The sequence below is a fragment of the Dermacentor variabilis genome, chromosome 5, assembly GCF_050947875.1.
Source record: "Dermacentor variabilis isolate Ectoservices chromosome 5, ASM5094787v1, whole genome shotgun sequence".
Taxonomy (NCBI): Eukaryota; Metazoa; Arthropoda; class Arachnida; order Ixodida; family Ixodidae; genus Dermacentor; species Dermacentor variabilis.
In genome coordinates this window covers 14,871,997-14,890,207 of record NC_134572.1, presented here as the reverse complement: position 1 = coordinate 14,890,207, position 18,211 = coordinate 14,871,997, and positions in this window count along the sequence as shown.

Genomic DNA, 18,211 nt, shown 5'->3' with positions numbered 1-18,211 from the left:
CTCACGTATACGGGGCAGAAACCTGGAGGCTTACGAAGAGGGTTCTACTTAAATTGAGGACGACACAACGAGCTATGGAAAGAAGCATGGTGGGTGTAAAGTTAAGGGATAAGAAGAGAGCAGATTAGGTGAGTGAACAAACGCGAGTTAATGACATCTTAGTTGAAATCAAGAAAAAGAAATGGGGCGGAGGGGGGGGGGCATGGGCAGGACATGTAATGATGGTCATTAAGGGTTATGGACTGGATTCCAAGGGAAGGGAAGCGTATAGCAGGGGGCGGCAGAAAGTTAGGTGGGCGGATGAGATTAAGAAGTTTGCAGGGACAACATGGCGACAATTAGCACATGGCCGAAGTAGTTGTAGAAGTATGGGAGAGGCATTTGCCCTGCAGTGGGCGTAATTAGGATGGTGATGATGATGATGATGATGATAGTCCACTTATTACTTTATTGTTGTTGTCGTCTATGCTTACAAAGTAGTATGCTTTTTTCTTTGTTCTTCGTTAACATGAACTCCTTGTACCTCGTATTCCCTTTCCTGTATGGGCCTGGATAGGCCTACAGTATTGAATAAATAAACAATTTACCTCTACGGATAACCAAGTTCGAACTTTTGTAAACTACAATACCTTCAAGAAGTCTTTCCGGTCTGTGCTTTCGTCCATGTCAGATGTTTACAATGAAAAAAAATTAAGTTCATTTGTTGTGCGCTTGAAAAGTCTAGCAAAATCAGAGTTTGCAGTTCGAACTAGTAACGGTTACTCCTTCAGCCCTTGGTGGAATACGGATTGTTCTGTTGATTGTAAAAGAAGGAGAGTAGCCTGGAAAAAGTTGTTATATAACCAGTGTCCAAAAATTGGAGTAATTATAAATCATACAGAACTGTTTTTAGACATACAGTTTCTAAAGCAAAAGGGGAGTATGATTGCAAACATTTAGATTATCTATCAAAATGTAAAAACAAGAGTGCTCTTTTCGATTTTCTTTGTACAGGTAAGTAGTTCCGCGACCGAGTAACATTGACTCGATGGTTTTCACTGGAGAAGAAACGGCACAAATGATTGAAGATATAGCAAAGGGTTTAGCAAGTCGATTCACTTCCTTAGCATCTCCATGTACCAAGTTACGAATACGCTCAGATGATTTTACAAACATCACTATGCTGGAACTGACTGCGACAGTGGAAAGTCTGCGACATTCCGCCCCTGGTGCGGACAGAGTAACCACAAAAATTTTTATAATTTATTCAAGGAGTGCTCAGATGACCGTTTAGACGTAATAAACTATTCTATTGAATTTTAGTGGATACCCTCGAGTTGGAAATTTGCTAAACTTATTCCGGCTCTTAAAAATAATCGTGACGCATTCACGCTAGAAAATGTTCGACCAATTGCTCCAACCTCTAATTTGGTTAAATTAATAGAAAGGATTATGAAAGCTTGTCTTATGAAATTAGCAGAAAACAAAGGTGCACTCAGCCCTTGTCAAATTGGTTTTAGATCTGGCTTTTCCATTTGGCATGCTCATGTGGCCTGGAAAGGCGGATAAAACTAACACGACGTACGCCAGGTACAAAGTGCAGCTCTAGCAACTTTAGATATATCAAAAACCTATGATAGTGTAGAACATGAAGTATTGTTGAATCGATTAAGAAACCTTGATTTCCCAGAGTATATAATAAAACGAATTAGTGAATTTCTAACTGACACAGAATTTTATTTCTCTGTGAAAGGATTTTCTTCAAATAAAAATCGACCGTCGCGTGGGGTTCCACAAGGAGCTGTCACTTCACCTTTATTGTTTATCATATTACTAATCTCTATACCTTTTCATAATGGCATATACACATATGTATATGAAAAGGACATTGTTTTTTTTTTAATCAGGCAATGAAAAATCAAAATTAAATTTTGGGGTTTTACGTGCCAAAACCACGATATGATTATGAGGCACGCCGTAGTGGGACTCCAGATTTATTTTTCCTTCCTGGCATTCTTTAACGTCCACCTAAATGTACACGGGTCTTTTTGCATTTCGCCCCCATAGAAATGCGCCCGCCGTGGCGGCGATTCGATCCCGCGACCTAGGACAACACCAAGCCGCTAAGCAACCACGGCGATTGCAAACATACCTGTGCGCCATAGAAACCTGGTTACAGGACTTTCGCCTCTCTCTTAAATTCAGACAATGCTCCATTATAGTTTTTCCTATAAGGTATCCAACACATATAGGAGGTTGTGGCCAAGTACTGCACCAGGGTGGCCAATCCTGCTCTGGTGAGGGAGTGCGTTACCGGTTCTGGTCACCGGGATCAGGCCACACTCCAGGCCTGTTTGTGCAATTTTATCAACACGCGGATTTTTTTTTTAATCCGGTGGAAAATTGCCGGCACCGGGATTCGAACCACGGACCTCCTGCACGCGAGGCGGGTGTTCTACCTCTACGCCACCGCTGCGTATCCAATACATATAAACCTTACCTACCGCCTGCAGAATATACCTCAGGTAGTCTCGGTAAAATACCTTGGCATAATTTATGATAACCAGCTTAGTTAAAGAACGCTTGGCAACATTTGATCGGGAATGCGGAAAGACTCTATTGTGATGATTTATCCAATGTACGTACGGCCGATTTTGGAATTTGGATGCGTTCTACATTCAGGAGCGCCGACATGTAAATTACGTCCCCTTGTTCTAGAACGGGAAGCTTTACGCCTGTGCCTTGGTTTACCAAAGTTCGTTGCCAACAATGTACTTACTATACCTAAAAGCACGCTTACCCTCTCTTTTGTGTAGATTTCAGCTATTAACTGTCCAAACGTTCTTAAAGATGTATGAGTCCCCTATAAATTAGAAATCATTTTTATATCTCATCCTGTGATATTTTTTCAATCTTCCTGGCCTTGATTCCACACTCCTCAGGTCATCTTCGTACAGGCAATTGTCGATCCCTTAGATGTACGATTGTGTGAGGTCCCTCCTATCGGCAGTGAGAGAGAAAATATTGTGGCATGGTACGGTCGTAGCGGGCCGCTCCCACGTCGGTGCAGAAAGGCCGGGCCTCTCTGCTGCGTCGCGGGCCCGATGGACAGCAGCCCACAGCGGTGCTTCACGATCGGGGCTGCCTCAGGCCAGCCTCCCATTTGGACGACGTGATGCCGTCGCCGTCGAATCTCTAGATTGTAGTTGACGACATATATCCAAGCAACGCGAAACGCCTTTCTTACAATATATTAAATGAGCTGTTACAAAATAACGTATTGGAGCTAAACATAAAAGCCGTCATAGCGATGCATCGCAACTAGAAGAAAAAATCGGGAATTGCAATTTTATCTTCCGTTTTAGGCTGGCTGTTCTCTTTAAGACTTCCTGACTACATAACGGTATCTTTAGCTGAGTTTCTGGCGGTTACATTGGGTTTACGAAAAGTGAACTTATCAATCTTGGAAGTTATAACAATAACGGATTCTTCATGTTCAGCTCTCTCTGCAAATAGTGCCTCACATATTTCACGTACATTTCATCGTTTAATACCCTCTCACTTAACACTAATTAGATTGGCGTGGGTGCCTGGTCATAAAGGATTAGTTATCAATGAATTAGCAGACAGCTTGGCGAGAGCTGCCATTAGTAGTCCAGTTCTCCCGATCCTTCCTATATCTGCTTTCATAACTGCTGCTAGGTTCGGGGGAGGGGCAATTATGCAAGATTATTGGAACCTATAATTAACAAATTTAACTGATTACGGACAGCTCCCATTTCCTTGAAACAGAAACTTCTCCCGTAATAAAGAAGTTGAAGTCGTGTTGACGAAACTCCGATGTCGAATATCTTCATTAAACTATTATCTGCATCGATCTCGCGCCCTCCTCGTTGTGCTCATACTATGGTGAGAATGAGAGAATGGAACACTTTTTCGTGTCATGTCACCGTCTTTCAGCATTATGAAAACATACTATAGAAAGGCAATTTCATGGGGCTGGATTTAATATAACGATTCCTGATATTCTGTTTTTCGGAGCCTCTTCTCTGGGACACTATCGTGGGGATGTGGGCTCCGCTGTTGCGAGATACATGATTAGATCAGGATGATTCCCTTGCTAAATTCTTAAATTTTATCTGACTTCATTCTTTCAGCTATACAAAATTTTCAATTGTGCTTCTTTTTAGATTTGTTTAATCTTTTTCATTAAGTCAGCCCATTCTTGGCCAATCCCCCATAGTGGGTATGAGCCACTCGTAGAAAGAAAGAAAGAAAGAAAGAAAGAAAGAAAGAAAGAAAGAAAGAAAGAAAGAAAGAAAGAACAAAGCTACACCTACGTTAAACTTGCATCTACGCAGGTCGAGTCTGGTCCCCTCACCGTTATGCGCATGTGTGGCGAAGCGGGGACGATAGACCATTTCATGTTGCTTTGCAGCTGTTTTTCTGTAGTAAGAAAAAGATTGCTAGAAATCCCGCTTCGCAGTACAGCCTTAGATTTATCTGTGCCTGTGATTCTATTTTTTGGAGCCTCTATTATTGGGTTCGTCCACAGAAATGCTTGCTTGGCAACCAAAAATTACCTGATTGAATCTAATCGATTGCCATGCTAGACTGATCGCCACCCCTTCCCACCATGGCTTTCTTTTATTTATTTACCTATTATTAGCTTGTATTTATTTCATGCCTTTCTTCTGATTGATTTTTCCTTTCACAAGGATTCATTATGCAAAAAAGAAGTGAGACGTCCAGACAGGACACAAGAGTAGAGAAGTGGACAACACGAGCGCAGACTATCAACTGAAGGGAGCACTGAGGCGATTCTTTTTTCGCCTCAGTGCTCCCTTCAGTTGATAGTCGGCGTTCGTGTTGTCCACTTCTCTACTCTTGTGTCCTGTCTGCACGTCTCACTTCTTTTTTGCATAATGAATCCTTACCAACTAGCTCAGCTTTCTGTCGTACAAAGATTTACTTTCTAAGTTTCAACATTCAAATTGTTAGTTCCCTTATTTCTTTTTATGCACCTAATTTAACCATCCGATTCATGGCCAATCCCCCACTGTGGGTTTGGTCAACTCAGATCAACAACAACAACGCCTGGGCACCATGATCCCCCTTAGCGGGTTGAGCCATAGCCATAGGCACCAAACAAACCAAGCCAAACCTGGATATGAGGTTACACAGGTGTACGGTCGCTCAGTTATAAGCGGAAGTACAGATCAGTTTGCATGGCTTCAAGCTTGTAGAAATGTGGAGTAATGACCATGCCTTAGTGAAGATATAAAACTCTAAAACAGTGCAGAAGTCATGAGTTCACTTAGTCACACGGGATGCTTATCTGTCTCCTGAGCCCTTTCGTCATGTTCAACTGTACCATTCCGAAGTTACCGAGTTGTACACGTTGTAGGGCAGTCATAAACAGAGACATAGACTAAATTTGTAATAAGATTGTCCTCTCGTACATTAAAAGGCTTACAATCGCGCAGGTATATTTACACGACTACATGACGTGCTCCCTTGACATGACGCTCGTAACAATGTTCCACGCGCACTACATTATCGTGATCTTGTAGAAACCGCAAGTTCGTTTGGTGATATTGCAGCAGATTTATTCGCTTCATTCCACCGAGCTTGGGCGTCGGACGGCCCACGTACGCATCACTCGGAGCAGGCCAGCCGACAAGGGGGCAGCATACGAGGCAGAAGACCGAAAAGTAACGCGATTTTTTTTTTGTATTGGAATATTTCTTATAGATTTCCTCAAACGTTAATCACCTGTAAAGTACCCTCTCCTGGACGCAGTGAACTTCTGCCACTTCCTTCATTGTTCACAACTGTTCTGCAACTCCTGCAAACGGATGACCTCAGTGCTTCCATCGTTTTTTTATCACCTCCACGTCTTCAAAACGCTTAACTTTAATCTCTAGTTTCAGTCCTGGAGGTAAGGAGTCGCAACGGGCAAGATATTGGGTATAGTGGATGGTGAGCTGAAGTAGCGTTGTCATCCCATTTTTAGCCAGGAAGTGCTGCATGCTCAGGGCAGGAGTGTTTTGAGGCACAAGCCATTCGCCTGAGTTCCACAGATTGTCGACAAATTTCTTTTTTAACTGTATGACGCAACCACTTGGGAACTTCGGCGTTCACATTCTGATTGACTGTCTGCCCTTGCAGCGCAAATTAAACGTGAACAAGTTATTTGATATAAAAAATTACCATTAGAGAAGAGAGCTTGATGCACACACGTTGTTTTGTGACGTCCGTCATTGCAAAACCGACGCTGTCGGCGACAGTGACTAAAAGAAAGCAATGTGTTGAGCAGACAAAACCTCGCACAAGGACGCTACTTGGTCGATTGATGGGCACAATAGCACAGTACACGGGCGCTGTCGCACGCGTCGGTTTTTATCTACTGTTCCTCGTCGGAAAAAAGGAATCTCGTTACTTCTAGGTCTCCCGTATTTACAGTGGCTCTAGGTGCATCGTTATCGGAGCGCCGCGGCGCTTCCCGCTTCTAATCTTTATCAGTCTGCTTCGCTGCCAGCTTCTTCTGTTCCCCGTCTAGGTCCCGGTAAGTCTCCCAGCGCCGCGTTTGCTCGCGGCTCAATTAATCGCCGGCGCGCAAGGTCGTCGTTCCTGGCACGCGTTCCAGGCGCGTGCATCATCGTGCACTCGGGGCCGCTCGCAATCTTGCCCGCTATGACATCCTCGACGGCGCGCCGCCGTTGCCGAAGGTCGGGGAGTGCCGCCACCCTCGCCGCGCAGAACGTGTACGAGCGCCTCTCTTCCTCGATCACAATGGCCGGGCTTTTCCTTCCTCGCCGACTCCGCTGCGCAAATGGCCGCCACGCGCCTCGTTGCAGGACGCCCTTCGCTCGCTTGGGGCGCGAAAGACGCGAGCTGTTGTTGTTTCGCCCTCCGGCCAGACCGATTGACCATCTTCTGGCAAGGCGGTTAGATGCGCTGTGGAAACTATCAGCCACGGCGTTCACGTGCGCCGCTTCGTGCTCATCAGAGGGGCGTGTGGGCGTGCTGGTTGAGACTCGATGATGGTGGGGGAAACCTCAAGTCCCCGTTTCCACCCGCTTGCGTTGGGATGCTTCCTTAATTCGCCCGGGACAGTCTTGAAAGGCGGGTAATTCGTTCGCCGTCAATGTATACTTGCGGTCAACCGACTCGAACTGCGCTATCGTGCAAAAGGCGCTACGTGGTTTTTTAGAAGTACAGCACCTGGAACCACGGCAGACAAACGTGGCAGTACAGAATGCACGCACTTTGGCGCCATTCTATCGCCTGTGCCACTGCGCGCATTGATCGAATTACTTTTCGCCACCTACTCAAAGCTTGTTTCATTCCATGCAAGCTCATCGAAAGGTGACCCCTGCGCATCGTTGGTCGAGCTCTTATACAATGTGTCAAGCGGCGCTAGGAAGTCGCACTATTGGAGTACCATATTACTGAGGCTGTGATGGGAGACATTGTAGTCAGTGCAGCAGGGTCGTTGAAGAACGACGCGACAGCAACGTTTATTCATGCGAAAGCATCAGATGGCCCATTGAGCGATAAGGTCTCGCTTCTGTCATCTGTAGCAGCGAAGCGGCACCTAAGCTTCCGTTGCCACGGGTGCGACGCCACGGTACGAGCGCACCTCGACGGTGCCGAGCTGGTGAACGCCTGCTGCTGCATTAGCACGCCAGGTGTTGAGTGAGGGGAGAGGGCATTGCTGCGACTCTCGGAAAAATGTGTTAGCAGCGTGCTCCTTAATTGTCCGCGCAAGCTCTGGCCTGCATTCTGCGCCTCTGTCAAGCGACTCAACCCGCTCGCTTGCCGGCTAGTAGTTCATAACTCGAAGGACCACTCAACGGTGTTCAAATGGACAATAATCATTCGCAACTCACAAGAAGTGCTTAGGTGTCCTCAGATTGCTGTATCGAAGACGAAGAGTGGCGTCGCGGGACCTCCTGACAAAGGAGATGTCCGCTCGGTTCGAAATCTACGTCAATCTTGACTGAGATATTTAATTAAAAGCTAGAGACTCATGATTGCCTGGCAAATCCACCCACGGAAATGTATACACGCATTTTGAATACACTCAGCTTTTATTTCTTCCATACTGACGTACTAGAGAACTGCGTTGTCTCTGAATGGAGATGGCAAGGGGAAATGTCGCTATAATGACGGGCATGATTCATCGTAGGATTTATTATCGGGTTGCATGAACACATAGAGAGTTCCCTGCAAGTGTTGTTGCTCGTCCAAGTCCGGTCGGCCTCGTCTCCTTGTATCAGCACTTATGAATCCTAGCGCTGGCAGGCTGCCCGCGTACCTGAACAGGTCAGACAGTGGGCATCGACAGAGTTCACCAGGGCCGTGTGTTTGCGGTAGACTTGAAGCACCCGTTTGCGGTGCTCCCCTCTGAAATGAAAGCATTGGCGGAATGACAGCGCGGCCCGCTTGACTCTTTCGACTTATGTCTGACGTTTCGTTGAACGTTGTGATACTTCCCCTCAGGACGTATGGCATCCATGTCAAAAATGTGTTTGTACTATCGCCTATTTAGTGTTCGTTATTTTTTCTTTGTTTTTCAATGCTGTTATTGTTTCCAAAACCATGAAGTTCGATCACATGAAGCTCTGCAAGTGAGAAACCTCAGCGAAGCAATAGCTGTCCCACTTCTTGAAAACCCTCTAATGGCTCCAGCCAAGTCAGTACCACCAAGTTACAAAGAACGCCCCTGAAATAGACATAATAATGCACTTCCTAGAACTTCAGTCAAAGTACTCGTGCCCAGAAGTTTACATTGGTGCATCAAAGTCACATGCCACGGGGTTTCTTATGCTGCAGTCGATTCATCCCTCTCAGTATCCGACTCCATGCACCCGGAAACAAGCAACTTTATGGCGGATGCTTGCGTACTTTTGTGGGCTGTGAGACACAACAAGGAAGCGTCGTCAAAGCCTTAATGTATGTACATAAAAGAACACAAATCCTGTTTTTATTGAACTTTATTCAATCCTCTGCGCTTTATACGCATCTTATCAACATATAATAATATGCGGAGTACCTGGCCGCAGAGGCATCGAGGGTAATATGCTTGACAATCATATAACCACATCAGTAACTACAAAACCAAGTAATTATTCTGTAGCTGTCCCTGCTCTATATTTAAAGCACTTCCTGCGCAAGAAACTGAGGGACCATTGGCAACGTACGTGGGGCACTGAAACACTTAATAAACTTTACGTTATTAAGCCAAACCTAGGAAAGTGCCACGAATTACAAAAATACGACAAAGTGATATGATTTTCTGCCGACTTAGTATAGGCGGCACGTATGGCTCTCACTACTACCTGCTGACTGGTGATGAAGCTCTTATTTGCGACAAATGTCGCCAGACGCTAACGGTCTTTTATGCCTTGCTAGAGTGTTGGGAAGTAGAAGCTGAAAGAAAGAAGCAATTGCCCCGGCATACAGACAACACATTCCCCTCCGCCCGGCAATGTTTTCTTGGAATTGAACCACTTTTGACAGTAAGTTAGTTTTAAAGGTTTTACAACATGTACATTACAAATTATCAGCCCAAGAGATTCGTAGGTAATCATGTCTCTAGAATCTGCTGCTGCAACAACATTTTCTGAAGCACGTGCCTTCCAGCCCTTGCCTTCAAGAGCTCACTGGTGAGGGACGAGTGCTACCTCTACTCGCATGTTTACGAACTTTCGCGCCTTGGAGAGCATACAAGGTCAAGCCCTACGCACGTGTATAGGGCTGCCTCGGTGCACCTCAACAGCAGCAACAATCGCCATCACGGGAGGTCATATTGTCACGTGGTGGTGACGTTAAGAACACAGTTGCAATACTGTGAAAGACAAAACTAACTTTTATTGGGCGAACCTGTGCCCACAAAAACAGGCTACACTTATAGCACAACGATAGCGGCGAACACGGTCGGCGATCGTCGAAAATCTGATCAGCGGGTCAAGCGCGTCGGCTTTTATAGATCAGTCGTCGAATGTTCCAGATTAACCGATGGGACCCGCGTGTCTTCCACAAAGTTCTACACTATTCGCGTCGCGCATACATGCAATCAGATTACACAAGTGAAAGACTGTGTGCGGAACCATCGATAACATTCCAGAAACTTCTTTAACATGCAGGCGCGTCCTGCGCTGCGTGATAACATTTGTTAGGCAGCCAAACGTGGTCGCCCGATAAAGATAAGTACACGTGTCAATATAATCCAGACACATGTAGCTGTCGACTCTCTCAGAGCGCACATTCGCCATCTGTCAAGGATCCCCGACCATCATTTGGCCCCCCTACCAGCTGAGAGACCTCAAGCTACCTTTTCACAAGTGATTAGAGCTCATCAAGAGTGCATACCGGCATCTTTTACACCGGCGGTAAAGCCTTGCTCTCCCCAGTGGTGCCTGCGACAGCCTCAAGTCAATTTTACTATTCCTGGAATTACAAAAAAGTCCAATCATCCAGCGCCGGCTCTGAAGCAACTTACGCTTCTATTACTGCACCAGACGTATCATGACCACATTCATATATATACCGACGGTTCGACCTCACCTACCAGCTCAACTGCCGCATTCGTCGTTCCAGCCAAGAACGTTACAGTTAAATTCAAATTGTCGCACACGACTACATCTACATCGGCAGATTTTGCAGCTCTCCGTGCCGCTATAATTTACACCACCGAAGAGCCATCAGAGAAATGGGTCGAATTTTGTGACTCTATATAAGGCAGCCCTTCACAGCATCAAGTCTGCATTACGTCACACAACTTACGAGCAGATGATATCTGACATCAGGGAAATGCACCACCATGCTCTGGAAAGGGGACACCACATTATATTTCAATGGATCCCTGCTCACTGTGGCATCGTCGGCGACAACCCAGCTGACAAGGCTGCCCGGTGTGCCCACGAAGATACCAAGACGCGTCCAACACCTTTAACGAGGTCGGACGCTGCCAGAGAACTTCGCCTACTTGCACGCAAGAAGTCACAAGATCTCTGGATTTCAACTGCCTTCAATTGCAGATTACGTAAACTGGACCCCACGCTACGGCTACAACTGCCATCTAGCCTATCCCGCGGCGAAACAACCTTGTTGTGTCGCTTGTGGCTGGGAGTGGCGTTCACGAACGCATACTCCTACCGTATGGGAATGGCCGAGAGCCCGATGTGCGACTCCTGTGGGTGCGAGGAGACCATCGAGCGCCTATTGTGTAGCTGCCCTCGCTGCGATGTCCAACGCCTCTCTCTGCGGGCAACTTTACGCCGACTGGACTCGAGACCGTTCACCGAGTCAAAGATACTCGGACCGTGGCCACACCCGTCACTGGCTCGAAAAGCGATTCGTGCACTAGTGCAGTACCTGAAGTGCACCGGCTTAAAGAGACCGTTTATAGTGTCCTTGTGTATGATGTCCCTCCCACACGTACTCAGTGCTTACTCTCTTCCTTTCTTCCTCTTTCTATTCCCCTTTCCCCCACCCCCAGTGTAGGGTAGCAAACCGGATGCTGTTCTGGTTGACCTCCCTCTCTTTCCTATCCTTGTTTTCTCTCTCTCTCTCTCTCACCCCTTTGTAGTAGAACTTTTATAGTCATTGCACACATCATGCAATTAGTCATGGTCATTATTACATCATTATTACGTTACATCAGTATACATCATGCATACTAGTTATAGTCATTATTCTATAACTTATACATTTTACGTGCTTTACACAAATTAATTTTTAGGCCTCTCTACAGCTACCTTTAGCAACTCAGTTATTTTGTTACCATCGACAATCCATTCACTATATTTTGCTTGGCGCTCTTTGGCCATATCTGGCCCTTGCGCCAATAAAGTCCTTAAATCATCATCACCACTAAGTTTGAGACATGTATGCAGTGTGCTCCAACGCAAGTATTTAACTGAGGGAAAATCAGACATCCACCCGTTCGTAGCAATTGCTATAAGGGAACCCCATAAGGGTTCCTTGAAAGAAAAGCCTCGCAGTTGAAGAAAATTCGTCCTGGTCCGGGACTCGAATCCGGGACCACCGCCTTTCCGACGGTGTCAAGGAGGGTGTCAAGCGTATATAATGGTATAACGGTATGACAGTATAACGCTTCGCACTGTGGAATCGAATGTGACAAAATCCGCTCCCATGAAGCTGACCTGCAAAACAACGCGCACAACTTTGGGGAGAGCTCATATATCACATTTTAGACAAATTTGCGCGCTATAAGGTGAAGAGAGTGAGGGAGTAACACACACACACACACACACACACACACACACACACACACACACACACACACACACACACACACACACACACACACACACACACACACACACACACACACACACACACACACACACACACACACACACACACACACACACACACACACACACACACACACACACGCACGCACGCACGCACGCACGCACGCACGCACGCACGCACGCACGCACGCACGCACACACGCACGCACGCACGCGCACACGCACACACGCACACGCACACACGCACACGCACACGCACACACACACACACACACACACACACACACACACACACACGCACGCACGCACCCGCACACACACACAAAATTAACTGGCATAGCTGTACATGTAAACGGCCGGCGTCGTATGCATGACTCCCGAAAAGCGCCTGACATCATAACAAACTAAGCTAGTTTCAAAACCTCGGGACCAACACTGCTTTCCCAAACCTTGGTGTAAATGAGTCTACCTTACAATATGGAGTAAACCTCCTAGAAAAGTCACAACTTCTATTTGTTGTTTATATGCGCTAAGTGCTCGCCCTCCCGCCCCCCACCTAACTAATATTATTTTATGCGCATGTTATGCGTATTTGTGCGCCGCTTCTAATGTCGTTCTTTGGTGTTATACCCTCCAATGTAGCATGGATATGGGCGGAAGTGAGGACACAAAAGGAATGTGCTTCAGCCAGGCACTGGAAGAAGGTTAAGAGCGTAACATTACGAAAATATGGTCGCGTTTCCGCCAGTGTAGATGTATAGATGATTGCCTTGCTTGTCAAACGCACGACTTCAGTCAAAGAGTGCGCGGTTGTAATTTTAGTAACGAGAGAACGAGCTTCACCGGCGCGGGTGTTATTGAAAATCAGGGAGTATATTTCTGGCTTTGTGGCAGTTTCCTTTCGATGATTATCTTCATTCAAGTTGACTGACAGCGCTGCGCTTGATGTTAACGAAGGCTACCAGCCAATTACAGACAAGTCTTACAAGGGAACAGTTTTCTGTATTCAGCCCTTCATGTCGATTTGATTCGATCATGCGGTTGGTTCATCAGTTTGGCTCACTGGGCACTGATGGACACATGGTAATACGCTACTTAAAAGCGCAAGGAGGTGCTCAGGCAGATCAATTACCCACACAGACTGCCAGGCTGACCCTGCCTGCAGCAAACACCTCAACCGACCAACCTACTAACTATCTCGCCCTGTGTCCCAGTGTTTCTTTCATTGCTCCACCCACTATTCCTTTGAAAAGAAAATTGCGGACAGGCCCCAAGGACGTTTTCTTTTTTCTTTTCCCAAATTGCCAAGGGCAACCTGTCGCATATGCAGGAAGCATTTCGTCTGTAATATTTGTTTGTCACTGACTGGTGTCCTCGCCTATATATGTTCATTACCACCCTTGAATATCTCTAAAACTTAGTATGCAGAATTTTGTCAGGCTACAGTTCCGCATTGCTGTCGAGCGCACACCAAGGAAGCACTGCTCTGCTCAACACAAGAAACGTACACTTCAAATGGACTTCAAATGGCTCTTGCAACTGGTCGCGCAACTATGCCATATTCTTCAGGCGTATTATGAGTGCGTGGTCGGAATATCTACGGTGCCATCGCTTTCTAGGCAACGATAATGCTATACACGCGCCCAAAGGCTTCCTCGCGAGTCATGGCCGCGCAGCACGAGATGCCACAGCCAGGTGTAAAGCACGTGGTCCGCTTTCGTCGTTGTGCAGCCGGTATAACCAGGCAGTGCGTGAAGGCTTACGTCTTGCGGTTCGTGCGCAGATTACCAAGTTGGAGGCAAGCGAGGCAGAAAAAGAAAGGAGGAATATGTCGAAGGAACAAGAGGGGGAAATGCAGAGCTGTGCACCGACAACCGGCCACGGCATCGCAACGGTTCATTTCTGCGAAAGATAAGGGGGGATCGGAGACAAAACCACGACTAAAATAAAACTGCTAAGCAAAGGAATGGGCCGAACGGCACCTCGAGGCAGAGCTTCTGTTCGCTCACGGTCGAAGTGGGGGATTCCCGGTCGACTATGCGTGCATTGGAAGGGCGGCCGACAGTCTGGGCCAATGTTAGTGGGTCACCGGAGCAGGCCGGGTATCCCCCGACACCTGGTGAGGTAATTGCGCCCGTCGCAACGGAGGCCCGGTGGACCGTTATGTTGTGCCCCGCGATAAGGCCGAGTTATGAAGAGCCTGTTACGTCGCGTGACCTAGACTTTGTATATCTGGAAAAAGGCGGAGGGCCGATTGCGCAGTCGATGGCAGGGAATCCGCTTCGCAGCCGGTCACCGAGGGAAGGTTGAAACGCAAGCACCTATACTCTATTCATACAAAAAGACCACTGGCTCGAATGTCTGTTTTCTGAATGTTGTGTAAATAACTGTTGTGAGTTCTTAAATTAGTATATTATAATCATCACCATAATCGCACCCTTCGTTTTACGCGCATGTCCACTGCTAGACGAAAGCACCTTCTAGTGATAGCGAATTACTCCTGTCTTGCACCATCAGAATTCCTAATCTCATTGCACCACATTACACCCTGCGGTCATCGCCTGCATTTTCCTTTCCTTGGCGCCCGTTCTGCAACTCTAACAGACCCCTGGTTATCTGCTCTACGATTACACGACCTGCCCAACCCCATTTCTGTTTTCATTTTAATCTCGACTAAAATATCCGTTGCACTCTTTAACTCTCTAACTGCACTCTAACTCTCTTTAAATGTTGGACTTCGCGGCATCATCACATGGTCAGGTTATGACGCAGAGAAAAATTTGCTGACGTCGAGTAGCAATAATGCTGCATACAAGGGGTCATTGTTTATTAAAATAAAGTTAACAATGGAGTGTACCTCGTTTTTCTTTCGGCAGAACTCGCGTGGGGTGGTCGCAGGCGATTGCACTATATATCAGAGCGACACAGTGTACCGTGCCGTCGTGACGCGTCTATGACATATCGGCACCGAAACCGAAACTAGTTCATAGAAACAAGCACGGTGTTTTTCGGTATGTAAATAATTTAGAACGCTTTGCAGTTTGTCACCCGCCGTGGTGGCGTAGTGGCTTTCGCGTTGCACTGCTAAGTCCGAGTGTGCACGATCCCATTCCGTACGTGGCGGCCGCAATGCCAATGGGGCAAAATGCAAAAACGACCGTGTACCGTACCTTGGGTGCATGTTACAGAACCTCAGGTGGTCAGAAATAATCTGGTGTCCCTCACTACGACGCCTCATGATCAGATCGTGGTTTTGGCGCGTGAAATCCCAGAATGTAATTTTTGCTTGCAGTTCCCCAGTACATATTTTTATTTAAGGGCAGGAAAGGGAGAGGAGGGGGCACTTTACAGAGAGCTTGGTCTTTCATTTGGAAATATCCATGTTAGCACGCTTTTAAATGATCTAATACATGTTTAAATGCGATCACAATGACCGTGGGTGCTCTTGATCAATAGACGAAAATACAATATTTTCTCAACCATGGAGTTATATATTTCCTACAGTTCAGAAGAAAACCGTATTACTTTTCACTCCACTTCGAAACGTTTCTCTCGATGAATCTCGGCGTGAAGCTAGACCTCTATACTGACGCCGCACAACGACGGGATTCCCAATGGGCAGCAGCTGCCCATTATCCCTTCTCACCACGGTTTCTCATAAGGTGCGTTTACAGCGCTGCGTAATTTCGAGTATTTCTCGTCAATTGCATTTTGTGGTTCTCAAAAAATTACAATATTTGTTGCGCACCCTTGACCGGTAGAAAATGCCCTTGTGCTCCCTAATGACTGCCTTCCGTCGACAGCTTTATTTGTAACAGCGCCCGAGTGTTTGCCTTCCTCGCACTTCCTCCTTTCTCACCACGGCGGGCCGCCCATTGTGACACGCTCTTCCGGACCGATTTGTAAACGTCGGAAAAACCGTGTCGGAACACTCCACGAGCCCCGTCCGCTTTCGCGGCTACGACCACGTGACCTTCCGTAGTGGCGGTTGCGGCAATCTGCGGTGGCACAGGAGAGGCGCAGAACGCGGCAGTTGTCACGCAGCTACTCGGAAACGACAGAAACGGTGAAAAATCCAGAAGGAAACGAAAAAACCTAACGAAACGAAACTAATAAGAAATATATCTTAACGAGCCTACTGAGCGAACGTTAAGGACACTTCAGCGATATCTACGCAAGTTTATTTAAAAGTACCGTGTGGACCTCCGGGCTGGACGACACCAAATTTCATGCACGAACAATTAACGGAGTTTGACCATATAATGCCAAAGCACAAGTCCACATAAAGGAAAGTAGAACGACTTATAGATGAACACTGGTAAGCGCAGTTTCAAGGCGGGACAAGAGAAAGACACCGACGTACAGGAAAAGTGCTACCTCGCACCTAAATTTTATTGTGAAGATTTCGCTCACTTATATACACAGCATATATATATATATATATATATATATATATATATATATATATATATATATATATATATATATATATATATATATATATATATATATATATATATATATATATATACGTACGGGGCAGAAATCTGGAGGCTTACGAAAAGGGTTCCACTTAAATTGAGGACGACGCAACGAGCTATGGAAAGAAGAATGACGGCTGTAACGTTAAGGGATAAGAAAGGGATTGGGTGAGGGAACAAACGCGAGTTAATGACACCTTAGTTGAAATAAAGAAAAAGAAATGGGGGGGGGGAGGGCATGGGCAGGACATGTAATGAGGAGGGAAGATAACCGATGATCATTAAGGGTTACGGACTGGATTCCAAGGGAAGGGAAGCGTAGCAGGGGGCGGCAGAAAGATAGGCGGATGAGATTAAGAAGTTTGAAGGGACAACATGGCCACAATTAGCACATGACCGGGGTAGTTGGAGACGTATGGGAGAGGCCTTTGCCCTCCAGTTGGCGTAGCCAGGCTGATGATTATATATATATATATATATATATATATATATATATATATATATAGCACTCTTAATGCCGACGTCTTAAATGTGCCAGGAAGCTCGGCCTCTCACCTCCTTGGCCGCTCAGCACATGGTCGCAGATTCGATTATCGCACACGGTAATCGACCCGTTTCCATGGGGGCAGAATGCTCGTGCCCTTAGCATTGAGTGCACCTCTTTAAACAACCACATGTGTTCGACATTTCTAATGCGGAGCCGTCCCTTACGGCGTCTGTCATTACTGAATAAATGACAAATAATAAATAATTTATTTAATCGCCGTTTGGCAGGACCGTACCACACATTTTTTGTATGGAGGGGGGGGGGGGAGTAATTGTGTAAATTATCTTTCTCGCGATGTAAATAAATGTCTTTGTTTTCTGTATTCCCCACGTAACGGAATTATTTCTCTCCTGCTAGGGCGAAATGGCCTACGGTACTTTGCGAAATAAATACAGAGAATTAAATACAACTAGACAAACATACGCCCTTGCGTCCCCTGCGACAAATGATTGAATTAGCGGTTTGCTAAAAAATGTAAAACGCTTGAGCGATGCTGAAACACGCGCGCATGTAAATTGCGATAGCTGAGGACGAAGCTGCGAGGTCACGGCAGCCGCAGTCACACGAATTTCAGACGGGGGCGGTACGCTCATAGGCTCGTGTACCGTGCTTCCTTAAAGCACAGTGAAGAGCGCTCAAAACTATATCGTATATACGCCGCGCTTTCTTTCTGCGGCGAGCTTTGTGATGTTAAACCCTGTCAATCAATTAATAAAACAGCCCACTCGCGCGCCGCGCCATAACGCAGTGCAATGCAACGCGCATACTCCAACTACGCACTTACCGCTGTCGCCGACGCGGAAGCTCGCGGACATCCCGCCGGGGAATTTCGTATTATCCGCTCGCTGCCGACCGGCAGTTGGCGTCTGCACCCATTCAGTTACACCGAGCCGAGCACTGGCGGGTTGCTCTTT